We start from the raw sequence: 13,459 nt of genomic DNA on the forward strand, positions 1-13,459 counted from the left end.
ATCACATGAAATGTATCAATGGGTGGGTGAAAGACTGAGAGGCTCTAACTTTGTACAAGGCTCAAAGGAGCTACAATAATGCTAGGTCAGAAATTGAAAAAATAAATCGTGTGCAGAGTTGACCGATTTTCCAGTCAAATTAATGTTTTCTTTGAATGACTTAATTACTTATATGCCAGGCGACATACGAGTGCACGTATGTAGGTACATTTTCTGTAATTAAATATTAGTAATATTTTAAACTTTTGCTGCGTCCACAGAAAACCTGCTAGGAATTAAAATTAAGGTTTATTTAGCAACAAAGAAAGATTAAACCTAAAATTATTCAATTTTTCCTGAGAGCTCCTAAAACCAAATTTCTCTACCGAGTATAGAGATGAGTTATAAGTAATCCCGTTGCAAATTATTAAAACATGAAGATGCACTTTATAATAAAAAAATGTGTTAAAAATGTTCTGTTTAAATCGTTGTAGACTTTTTAAATCCACAAGCAGACAACAAAAGTAAGCTCTTTCTTATATATCAAATTATTGAAACATCACAGATTCAAATAATAAGGTAGTTATACCTAAATTAGCTACTACTTTAACTTTAGTTAAAAAACAAAATAAAATAGTTTAAAAAAATGACTTGGACAATTTTTAAACCGTTCCTATTTCCAGCTTCACACTTTGACAAGTTAAACTCAAAACCTAAGTATCAAAAGATTTAAGATTTCACTTAAAAAAATATGAACAGTTTGAAAGAACAAACCAAGTATAGCACGTTCGCGAAGATGCGCTCGCGAGGCGGCGCGCAAGGAGACTGCGCGGAACTGCGCGCGCGCACAGAAGAGCGCAACGGGGATGCGTCGGCGCGCGCCACCGACAGTGCGCGGCGGGCGGCACGCGCGGTCCGCACGCTGGGACTTGATGCCGATGGCAGACAAATGACGTCAACCTACGTACAACATGATTCAGAGTAGGTTTCACTGATTTATTTATTGTCTAAAATATTTATGAATTATATTTCACACGACGGTGATGATGCGAAGAATCGTTTAAATCTGTTGGAATGGCTTGCTTTGATTGACAACGAAATTAAATTTGTTGTTTCTTCAATAAGTAACTAGTATACTAGTTACTTCAATAAGTTACTAGTATACAACAAATTTAATTTCGCCACAAGTACAAGATTTTATTTTAAATGCATTACTTATTTTTTATTTCATCGCTTTATATTTAATTGAACGTTGATTGACTTTATCTGTAATTTTCATTAGGTATTTAAAATCATTCTGTGTATTTATATACGTCAATATGATGAAACAGGCATGAAGAGGACACTGCCTGGAATAAATAACAATCAACTTAGAAAATGGACGGATTGAATAGAACGAGATAGACGGATGACCTGGTTAAAGTGAATGCAAGCCGCTTCCAACCGAGGCAACTGGAGGTCTATGGGGGAGGCCTATGTCCAACAGTGGACGTCCTATGGCTGGTATGATGAACTTAGAAAATATGAAAACCTCCAACAACTAGTGTCTCGATGCCGACTTCCATGTCGACTTGGCCTCAATCCTCAATTATTCTATTTGCCAAATTTATTTTACAACAATACAATATAATACAATCGTCGGCCTAATTTGTTAACCTGCTAAGTCCACTTTTGGGCGAAAATGACTTTTTATACTTGTCAAAAAGTGCACACCATTCTCTAACCGTTTGGTAAAGGAATAACGGCTATATCAGCATAAAGTAAGTGTCAAATCTTATGCCCGAAAAACTGCTTTCTGACTTCCACACAGAAAATCTGCTAAGTCCAGTTCGGGTCTTAGTTTGGCACTGACAGTTATTCGCGACATCACGTGTCTGCTGCGTCATGCGATGTTTTACTGAAAATTCGGTTTATTTGAGAAAATTATCAACAGAGTAAATTTATTGTGTTATTTTTCATAGTTCTATATATAATTTAATGTGCGGAACATATATTTTAATCATTATTTGCTTGTTAATTACCTATTGCTGATTGTTTAGTAAAAAAAGTCTTATCTTAGGTCTAAGTATATCTCATAATTATTAGTGATTGATTAACACTAAATACAATTTTTATTATAGGCTGAATTGGTTTTATGGTAAAATAATAATAAGCAAAATATTTGGATATTTTCTCCAGCATACTCAATTTAAGTCTAATAACTGCTAAGTCCTATATTCAATTTAACCTTCAACACGAAAACCTGCTAAATAGACATTTTTATTAATTATATCTTTAAAATATCAAGTTTAGTCATAGCTACCATGGGATTTTCAAATTTTGATTAGTTAACGATTGAAGAGTCTATGCAGTTTTTTCAATGTCCTGTAAACTCAGTCAAAATGGACTTAGAAGGTTAACGAATTAGGCCGACGCAATAACTCTTTATTGCACACCAACACAGTAAGCAGACAGAAGATACAGGTATATACATAGAGCGATCTCTTTCAGGCAACCTTTACAATGGACAAAAGTAAGGAATAAATTTTAGCAGGTGGTGCAATTTACAGTAGATTAGACCAATATCAAGAATACATAAAACTAAAACTTTCACTTTTATTGTATTAAATTGTATTGTATTGTATTTTGTACCCCACCGTAATACGAAGGCACCCGAAGTATCAATCAATTATGTTCCTATCAAATGATTATGTCGCTAAAGTCGAACTTTCAAGTTGACAGACACGTCTACTGGCATTATTGTTTTATAACACGCAAACGATTATCAACTTTAGGGTCGTAGAGCACATATTTGGCTGATGGTACATCTGTAATTTTTTCAAGTCGTTCTGCCCGCCTAGTGTAAATGAAGTCGGTTTAGTGCTAGTTATGTACTAAGTCAAAGGTAGAAAGTTATCGGGTGTCGTGTCAAGGTCTGAAATAGGGTTCCGTAAGGCAACTTTGAAGCCGGGGTGGCCTGTGGTTTGACCTATGGCCTCTCAAGCAGAGGATCGTGGGTTCAAGTCCAGGCTCGCATCTCTGAGTTTTTCAAAATTCATGTGGGAAATAAATAACGTTTCATATTTAACACCAGCTTTACGGTGAAGGAAAAATCGCAAGAAAACCTGCACAAACTTGCGAAGTAATTCAATGGTGCGTGTGAAGTTCCCATTCCGCACTGGGCCCGCGTGGGAACTACGACCAGTCTGAGAGGAGGCCTGTGTCCAGCAGTGGGACGTATTATAGGCTAGGATGATGATGATGAAAGCAACTTGCAGTGATTGCGCCGAACGCCATTAATTAAATGTAAGAAATGTAATGAATTTGTGTTCGACATTAATTTTAAGATCCTAAGATACGACCATACGACTAATACCTAAGTACCTAGACGAGAACACTAACGGTAACTATGAATGCAGATCTGTACAATTCTTTAATAAGAACGTTTAATAAGAACTTGCTATGATTATTGTGTTTGGTTTAAACCTTGCCAGTCGTAATGTTTTAGTTTGTGCCTCCTGACACAGGCTTTTCAAGCTTAAAAGGAGGCTCCAGCCATTAATAAATGTCATGTAAAGAAATTGTTATTGAAAATAAATTGTTTGTTTGTTTGTTTGTTTAATTCATCCACTTCTAGTGATCAGTTAGACTGAGTTGAATTACCGTAAGACATAATGGTAAAATCAGAGCGATCCCTAAACATTATCTTTAAAAAACGAGCTTATCAGTCTCTCAAGGGGCCAGCAACGCACCTGTGACACCCCTCGTGTTGGCAGGTGCCCATGGGCGGCGGTGATTGCTTCTCATCAGGTGACCCCATGCTCGTTTGCCCCCTCTTATATAAAAAATATGGGTGTCCATGGGCGGCAGTGATTGCTTTCCATCGGGCGACCTACTCGCTCGTTTTCCCCCTATCATAATTTTTTTTATGAAATTTACTTACCTCATAATGTTTCCACAAAAGCATTCAAAATCTTTTAAATTTTTACAAGAACATACATGGTGAAACTATTTGGCATTCTGTTATTATGTCTTACTTCCTACCCAGCAGTTAATTACAAAAACTGCGCTGTAATTGTCAAAAATTCTAGCAGTCACTGTGTTATTATTTAACTAGATTTTATCTAGATAGTTATCGCCACAGATATAGATTACACTAGATAACGCAAACACCTCAATCTGTATGAAAACCAACCGTGTCACTTTTTTTTATTTACTGTGTTTAGTTAACTAGTCATGATTCGTCAGTTAGCGGTGAGTATTTGTATGGGGCCAACCTCGACGTTTTGTCGGGGTTCGGACACGCGAAGTAGATGCATTTGCGTAATCTAGTCTTATCTATATCTGTGGTTATTGTATATAGTTAGGTATAGAAGCCATCACTTTATCACTTTCGTTTAAACAATGTTGATGGATGAGGATGTTGCGAGGAATGTGGTTTTCATGAACCAATAGAAACGCTTCATTATCTATCTTCGCTCCGCTCAGCTGTTTCCACTATAGCTGTGCTGTACGAGAATAGGCAAATTAAGCGTTCCTATTGGTTCATGAAAAACATCCCTCACAGCACATCCTCGCGCATCGCTGGTGGAAACGTAGCCTAGAGCATGGATATCACCACTTTTTCGCCTTTCCTACCATTAAGTATAAATTATTAAGTCAGGATCGTGGGTTCAAACCCCGGCTCGCACCACTGAGTTTTTCGGAATTCATGTGCGGAATTACATTTGAAATTTACCACGAGCTTTACGGTGAAGGAAAACATCGTGAGGAAACCTGCACAACAAACATGCGAAGCAATTCAACGGTGTGTGTGAAGTTCCCAATCCGCACTGGGCCCGCGTTGGAACTACTGCCCAAGCCCTCTCATTCCGAGTTGGCCTGTGCCCTGCAGTGGGACGTATATAGGCTGGGATGATGATGATGAAATATAAGGTACTTATTTTTTATTTCATTCACATAAATTACACTAAATTTAACAAGACAAAGTCGAATTAAATTACAAAGCATTATCCATTAAATTGGATTTTGGAGCCGATATCTCCTGAAAAAAAAAAATATTTTTGTATCTTAGTGTTATTATTTATATAACACCATTTCAACTCCAACACTTTTGCCAATTAAATAATGACTCGTAAGCCACTCAAAAATAACAATTAACGTCCTAGATTTTTATTGTCCAGTATACCAACTGAACACAAGATTTTAAACGAATAAAACTACTAACACAATTAACTATAATTATGTTATTAAGCAATCCACGCAAAACAAACCAAATCATAAACGATTAAATAACTGTTACGTTTGTGTGAATATAAAGCCGACCGCGTAACCTTCAGTAAACACAAGCATTATAATTTATTACGTTTCAGGATTCACACAAAATCTAGATGCGGATAAAATAAATTTCCATTCGTATGACCGAGAAACCAAAACATAGCATTCGGTTACAAAATACGTCTCGATCGCGTTCGCGTTAAAATGTCAATTTGTATGGAAACACGAACATCGCAAACGTTCCGCTAGAGGCGCTGTTCGTGTTTGCATACAAATTGAGAAAGAAATTAAGAAGGCGAACGCGATCGAGACGTATTTTGTAAGGGCACTGAACATCAAAATATAATAACAATGCAACTTGGAACTCTACAGCCGTATCGCGCAGTCAAAGATTGACGACCCGGTAGCCAAGTGGTTAGAGAATCGGACCATGAAGCTTGAGGTCCCAGGTTCGATTCCTGGTCGGGGCATGAATATACGAATGTGTACAGGTCTAGAACCTTTATTGCATTTATCTATTTAAAAGTAACATAACGACATAAGACGTGAAACATATGTTTATCCGTTGCCTATACCTCATCCAAGTTACAGAGTTAATACTAGAAAAATTAAAACGCACGCAATTGGTCAGAGATAACGGTGGCAGCAATAGATAGGATGCGTTTACATGGCGGCTGAACTTTAGTCAACATCTGTCTCTTGTGCGGCGCGGGCGCGTTTTATTGCTCTTATTGTTTTGTTCTTCTCTAAGACTACCTGGCTTGTTTATTTGACTGTTTCCCGATTATTCTGTGATTGGCTTGTTTCTTGGACTGATTTCTGTTAAAAACTGGTGACTCGGCTTGTGTTTTTGGACATCGCATTTACTTTGTGGTTGCTATAATGGAAAATACTCCGGAATATGTGAAGAAAAGGCTAAGGCGGCACTTCACGTCTACTGAAAAAAATATGATATGTAACATGATACTTTACTTGAAGCTCTCCCCTAAAGCCTCATACAATGAAATTCTGAGGACAAGCGAAAAAAATATTGAACAGTAAACAAATTGTTTTATTTATGGCTTGAAAGCTTGTCTAAAAACACACAAGCTTTTCATAGTATTTTTAAAATTAATTAAAAATTAAAATAAAGTAAGCAGGTACCTATATACAAACATGATATTAATATAATATATTAATATATGTAATTTAATATGTAAATGTCAAAATAATAAAAATCAGGAAGGACGCCACGTAAACGTGCCTTAAGATTTAGATGCACCCGACGTCCACGCCCAACGACCTTCGATGGCAGTCGTCCGTCGCTTTCATTTGCATACAAAATTGTGACAGAGACAAACCCATAAAACTCTGTAACTTGGATGAGTACCCATAGTAGAAGCTTCGCTTAGTATGGGACTAGGTCCATTGGTGTCAATTGTCCCATGATATTTTTTTTAAACCTCCCTTACATTAGAGCAGCGTAGCGTTAACGCAACATTCGCGCAACGTCAGCGGCATCCTTCAAGCGTCAGGCGTCATCATCATTAACACCCACGCAGCGTCAACTCGACGTTCGCGCAGCGGCGCTGCGATTTACAACGCCTTTCGAACGTCTCAGCGTCTAAAACAAAACATAAAACGCCAATGACCTATTCACGTCGGTGCGTGAACGTCGCGTTTACGTAGCAGCGTGAACAAGACGCTGACAGTCGGTGACGTGACGGTTAAAGAAAAATTCTATCATAACTTGGTTTTGAAACAAGAAAGATATAAACTGCTTCAACTTTGCCCTCTAGTCCCAACAGTGCCTGATTCGATTTAGAGTCGATAACTTAGCACCCTTTAGGCTTTTAAACTTTTGTCTCCCCGTAATAATAATTCCCGTGTAGATAGAAGTTTAAAAACTATAAGAGTCCTAAGTTATCGACTCTAAATCAACTCAGGCAATGTTGCAGAGGGCAAAGTTGAAGCAGTTTACTATTTGAACAAAAAAATGCCTGCATATTTCCTATTGCCAATGTTTTTGGTAAACAAGTGCATGTAAGTTCGTGAGTAACGACCGATGGTAGATAACGCCGGTCGTGGTTTCCCACCGAGTGCAGTTTCTGGGATGATCTCACGTCTTATGTCACTGCCATTTGACGGATCTGCTGTAGAAAGTTAATCGAGAAAGCTACTGGTTGCGGAAAATGTGCTTTCAGTAGTGAATTTACCCACTACACCTACATGCCATGAACGTAATAGGAACGTGCCAGGAACGGTCAAGCGCATACATGACATGCGACGGCGACGGTATGTTAGGAAACGTGCTAGTGGGCATAAATATATATAAAAAAATATATATCACGGGACAATTCACACCAATGAGGGCTATCGTTTTTTTCACTCACTAGATGGCGCACTGTTGCGTGAGGTGTTTAAGTATGGCTTTCAAAGTCTGTTATTACGGGCGTGAAAACAAAGTTTAGATTAAAATCATATTAATATCGAGCATGCCACACTGTTGCATAGTCCCCCGTTTTGTTCGAAAAAAAGGGAGGACAAAGGTTTCTGAAAGACAAAACTGTCTCAAAACACAGACATTAATTGCACCGGAACGCATATTTGCCATAATTAATTTCAGATATTGCAAAATATTCACAAAATTATTCTAATTATAAATAAACCCGCGTAGCTCACCCAAAAACTATGAGATTTCGACACGGGAATCGAACCCGGGACCTCAAGCTTCGTAGTCAGGTTCTCTAACCACTAGGCCATCTGGTCATCTAGATATACAAGATAAGTCTCATACTTATCCCATTAATCCCACTAATATTATAAATGCGAACGTTTGTCTGTTTGTTTGTTATCTCATCACGTCTAAACAGCTGGACCGATTTATATAAACTTCGGTATACAGATAGTTTGAGTCCCGGAGAAGGACGGAGCATAGTTTTCATCCCGGAAAATTGCATAGTTCCCGCGGGATTGCGGTAAATGAATTCTAAGCGGACGTAGTCGCGGGTAACAGGCTAGTAGAACATATTTTGGCCTGACTCGTTGCTATTACGATCATTGTATGATACGGTGTAATAGGTAGAGACATTTAGGTGATCAGCCAAATAATCTGTTTATCAATTTTTAAACTAATTTTTATCAAATGAATATGTCGCTAGCCCACCGCATTAGCACGCTGAATATAACCGATACCCGTTGGGATAGACGAGTTCTTGAGTGGAGACCACGGATCGGCAAACGTAGCGTAGCGTAGGACTTCCTCAGACTCGGTGGAGCGATGATCTTCGCAGGGCGGCTGACAAGAGCTGGATGAGAGTGGCCGAGGATCGTGCTCAGTGGCGTGCCATGGGAAGGCCTATGTCCAGCAGTGGATGAACATAGGCTGATGATGATGTCGCTAAAGTCAAACTTTCAAGTTGACAGGCACGTCTATTAGCATTTTTGTTTTATGACATGCAAACGATTATCAACTTTAAGGTGGTAGACCACATATATGGCTGATGGTACGTAGGTGACATTTCTATAAAACACATTCCCTGCGGCAGTACATTTTTGATTGGGTTGAAAGCCTTACGGGCCAAAGACATTATAAGTAATAGGTCCTTGCTTTTTATTTACTTTTTTTTTATTCTACTGGATGGAAAACGAGCGAGGGGTATTGCAGATGCGTTGCCAACCTAGAGGCCTAAGAAGGGATACCTCAAGTGCCAGTAATTTCACGAGCTGTGTACTCTCCACGCCGAATCACAACACACAGCAGGCACTGCTGCTTCACGGCAGGATTAGCGAGCAAGATGGTGGTACCAATCCGGGCGCACCTTGCACAAGGTCCTACCACCTACTTGATTTTAGTTTCTAAATTTTATATGGGGTGCTTTATAGGATATGACGTCGTGCGGTCGGAATAAATCCACTATGGACGACAGGGAAGGAAGAACCAGACTGGATTCTCATGGGCTGGAAAACCCAGCTGTACGTCTCCAACTTTATTTTGACGACCGGATGGCCGAGTGGTTAGAGAACCTGACTACGAAGCTTAAGGTCCCGGTTCGAATCCCGGCCGGGGCAGATATTTGTATGAATAATACGAATGTTTGTTCTCGGGTCTTGGATGTTTAATATGTATTTAAGTATGTATTTTATCTATATACGTATGTTTATCCGTTGCCTAGTGTCCATAGTACAAGCTTTGCTCAGTTTGGGACTAGGTCAATTGGTGTCAAGTGTCCCATGATATTTATTTATATTTATTTATTTAACTCCCTGGAGCTTACTACGGGGAGGAGAGGGTTACAGGGGTTGGGGGCGGCAGTATATTTAGCTAGCTTTTAGTTGTTGCTGCATCAGATATTTTACTAATGTTGACCTGTTTTCTAACTGCATTGCGCGGCATAATCATAAGTTTGAATGGACCTGTTCGAGATGCAGAGGTATGTTCCATCCATTTACTCGCTGGAGGTAAAGGACTGGAGGTGGTATTTGTATTTGTTAGGGTTCCGGAGCCTAAATGGCAAAAACGGAACCCTTATAGTTTCGCCATGTCTGTCTGTCTGTCTGTCCGTCCGTCGTCCGTCCGTGGCTTGGCTCAGGGACTATTCAATGCTAGAAAGCTGTAATTTTCCACGGATATATAATGTATATCAACAACAATAATAAAAAATAGTGCAATATTAAAAAAAAAAACATTTTTTTTAGTTTCCTCCCATAGACGTAGTGGGGGTGATTTTTTTTCTCATCCAACCCTATAGTGTGGGTATTGTTGGATAGGTCTCTTAAAACCATTGCTTTGTTTGCTAAGCGATTTTTCGATTCATTGATGTTTTTCCGAAATATTCAATTTTAAAGTGCAAATTTTCATTAAAATCGAGCGTCCCCCCTCTAAAATCTAAACCGGTGGGTGGAAAAATTTGAAAAAATTCAGGATGGTAGTAAGTATATCAAACTTTCAAGGAAAACTATAACGGCTAAGTTTGCTTGAGAATTATTAGTTATTTTTACTCTTAAATAGCAGCCTAAGGTATAAAATATACCTAAACTGTGCCTAAACTAATAAAATACGAAATCCATAGAAAAATATTACTTATTATTTTCGTAATGGCTACGGAACCCAATTTTGGGCGTGTCCGACACGCACTTGGCCGGTTTTTTAACTTTCAATTAATATATCAACATACTACTTGAGCCGTTTTCACTATGATTTTCTTGACAAAAGTAACATGACATTAGTTTAGTAGCACAAAAAGGTACATGATTCAATTTGTTGGACTGTACATTAAATAAGTAAAATTTTTGCACAGATTCTTTCAACCTTATGTTAGTATATAATGTTTGATAAACTTATCGATAACGTATAGGGTTATAAAAATAAAATGTCGATAACAGATCACTATGCATTTACAGTGTTTTTTTGAGACAGTAAAAGTTAAACTTACGAATCAAATCAAAATTACTTGTTACGGAAACATTAATGACACTGTTTTTTAAAAAGATAAAAATAAAAACGTTAAGAAATGTAGCTTTGTTTTCGTGTGTTGGTGTTGTGTTTTATGTTTTAAATGAAATTAAAAAAAAACGTGATCAATTTAAATGAAACATTCACAACATCAGCACTGATCATAAAAATAAATTCTAGAACAAAAAACCCTCACCGTGATTCTCTATTTTTACACACATACCTACTCATTAATGACTCTACCCCAATTGCATTGCAATATAAGAAAACAAATTGACAGGCGTGAAGACAAAATAATGTATTTTTCAAAGTTCACACTTTGTTTTTGTGAAGGCGTAGGTTCGGAGTTGCGTGTCGAATGGATGGACAGGCGGACAGACGCGTGTCAAGTTATTAGCTGTCCCTGACAGTTCGAGTTTCGACACGTTTGCGGTCAGTTTTTGCTATCCTTTGTGTGTATAACTTTTCGTTCTTAGGGCCTACGCTACCTGACGCGATTTGCACAGAGCCAGTGGACGCCATATTGAAAAATAACAAGGTGAATAATACATCTCTATCGCTAAACTAAAAAATAGCGCTAACTTTATAATAAAATCATCAATATAAAAAAAAATATGCAATAATTGCGTCGATAATTTGCTAGCCAATCCGTTTATTATTTGCGATTGGGTAGTGTTCCAAGTAAATAAAATCTTTATCCTTAGGTACTTTCTTACTAATATATTATAATAAATGCGACAGTGATTCTGTCTATCAGTCTGCGTCTGTTCCCTATTCACGCTTAAGCGCTGATTGTTATTCTTTATTTATTATAACTAATAGATTAAAAATCCTGAATACGGAAATTCGTCGAAGAAGTAGTCACTGACAGCTGAAAAAATATGCACGTTGAAGTGGCAATGGGCGGGCCACATCGCTCGACGAACAGATAACCGTTGGGGGGAGAAAAGTACACGAGTGGCGACCACGAACTGGAAGACGAAGCGTTTGCAGGCCTCCCACTAGGATTGATGACATCGTGAGAGTTGCGGGTAACCGGTGGATGCCAGTGGCGGGCGAGTTGTCTTGCATTGTAGCGTTCTAAGGGCGTTTGTTCAGCAGTGGACATCTTCCTGTTCAATGTCTCCGTTATCTTTAAGAGCGTTTATACATGCTGAGCTGGCAACGTTGCATTTTTGTTAGTTTTTCTCGATTATTCCATAAAAATTGAATGAAAATAAAAAATGTGGTCTGATAGAACTGTTCTTAATATAAGTTAATGTGTCTACTCCAATAATTATTTTATATATTAAGAACAGTCAGTTCTATCAGACCACATTTTTAATTTTCATTCAATTTTTATGGAATAATCGAGAAAAACTAACAACAATGCAACGTTGCCAGCTCAGCAGGTATAAACGCTTTTAACCTCACTTGAAAGTTTATTTATTGTTTTGAAATCATCAAGTTAATCATGAACTTCGCCGTTAATTGGTTTGCGGTGAAAATAAGAGTGTTAAGCCGCCATTGCCGCAAAATTAAACGAAGCACCACAGAAATTCTAGTAATTATGAAAATATTAAAATTGCGCACTTGTCCTTGGCTAGCATTTTCGTGACAGTTTCTGGTTCAATTTTAAATTTAATTGAAGACAATACGCACAATTTCAAACCTTAATTTCTCGACATTAAAAAGGGCTAGCAACAAAAGCTTTAAAGTGTTGCCAACTTAAAAAGAAGTTGGGACATTTTTTAAATTTGTTATCGTTCTTAACTCTAAAGCCCTACGATGCTGAATGAGTGTTGTTTTGCGTTTGTACAGCGTTTTGTAAAGATGTTCAAGTGTTGCAAAAATACCGCAATAAGGGTAAGACGAAAAGTCGCAATTTGTGGTTGTTTTGTGTGCCACGCGCATTGCGCAGACGATGGCAAGACTAAAGCATGACCGTGAATGGCTTGGACTTCACATACATTTCCGACCTACGCCCCACTGGTGGGCCGAGCTCACAGATTGAAAATTTCTGCTGTAGTTACAGTCGTACAAACTTATTCATGTACCGGGGTGGAACCTTTTAATACGTAATCAATTTTACTATGATTTCCATTACAAAAATATGGGATGTCAACATGACATCAGTAGCACAAATACTCGACTCTGATAAATGATAGGTATAGTTTGCTCGACTGTACACGTAGAAATGCGAAATAAAGCTGTATTTATGTATAGTGAACAAAAAAAATCCTTTTCCGTCCTACAATTCAATGCCAATTGTAGGTACGCAGGTTTAGACAGTATTTGAATTGTTTATAACTAGCGTTTACCCGCGGCTTCGCAGGCGTAAATCATTAGATACAGCAGTTGAATTGAAATTTCGGGAATTTATTAAATTCTCGTGGGAATTCCCTAAAATTACATCGTGGTTTTCATTGACGTTAAATTAAAACGCCCATGCCAAATTTCATGACTAAACCCAGCGGTTGTTATTTCTAGATTTTATCCCCATCCCGTGGGAATATCGGGATAAAAAGTAGCCTATGTGTTATTCCAGATATCTACATACCAAATTTCAGGACTCTAGCATGTGAGTGAAGTTAGCACCGCCATTTTGGAAATTCGAAAAACAAATGGTTGTGCTAGGTTGTGCTAGGGTTGTGCTAGCTTGTGCTGTTATCTATTTTTGAAATTCCAGTTAACGGAAAAAATATTTCAAAAAAACTTTTTTTTGGCTAGCACCGCCACTTTGTCCAAATTAAAAAAAAAAGGTTTTGCTAGGTTGTGCTAGACTTGTGCTAGCTTGTGCTGTTATCAGTT

At 38.0% G+C, this 13,459-nt stretch overlaps 1 protein-coding gene across 1 annotated transcript in view; it reads right to left on the reverse strand.

The window, feature by feature from the left end:
* LOC141439446 (uncharacterized) overlaps nt 1-799 on the reverse strand; it is a 95,970-nt gene extending 95,171 nt beyond the window's left edge. The window contains exon 1 of the mRNA XM_074103732.1: nt 754-799. The gene's annotated coding sequence lies outside the window, so the exon portion shown is untranslated. The remainder of the gene's footprint in view (nt 1-753) is intronic.
* Between the last annotated feature and the right edge of the window lie 12,660 nt (nt 800-13,459).

This window comes from Choristoneura fumiferana, chromosome 20, assembly GCF_025370935.1.
Source record: "Choristoneura fumiferana chromosome 20, NRCan_CFum_1, whole genome shotgun sequence".
Lineage (NCBI taxonomy): Eukaryota > Metazoa > Arthropoda > Insecta > Lepidoptera > Tortricidae > Choristoneura > Choristoneura fumiferana.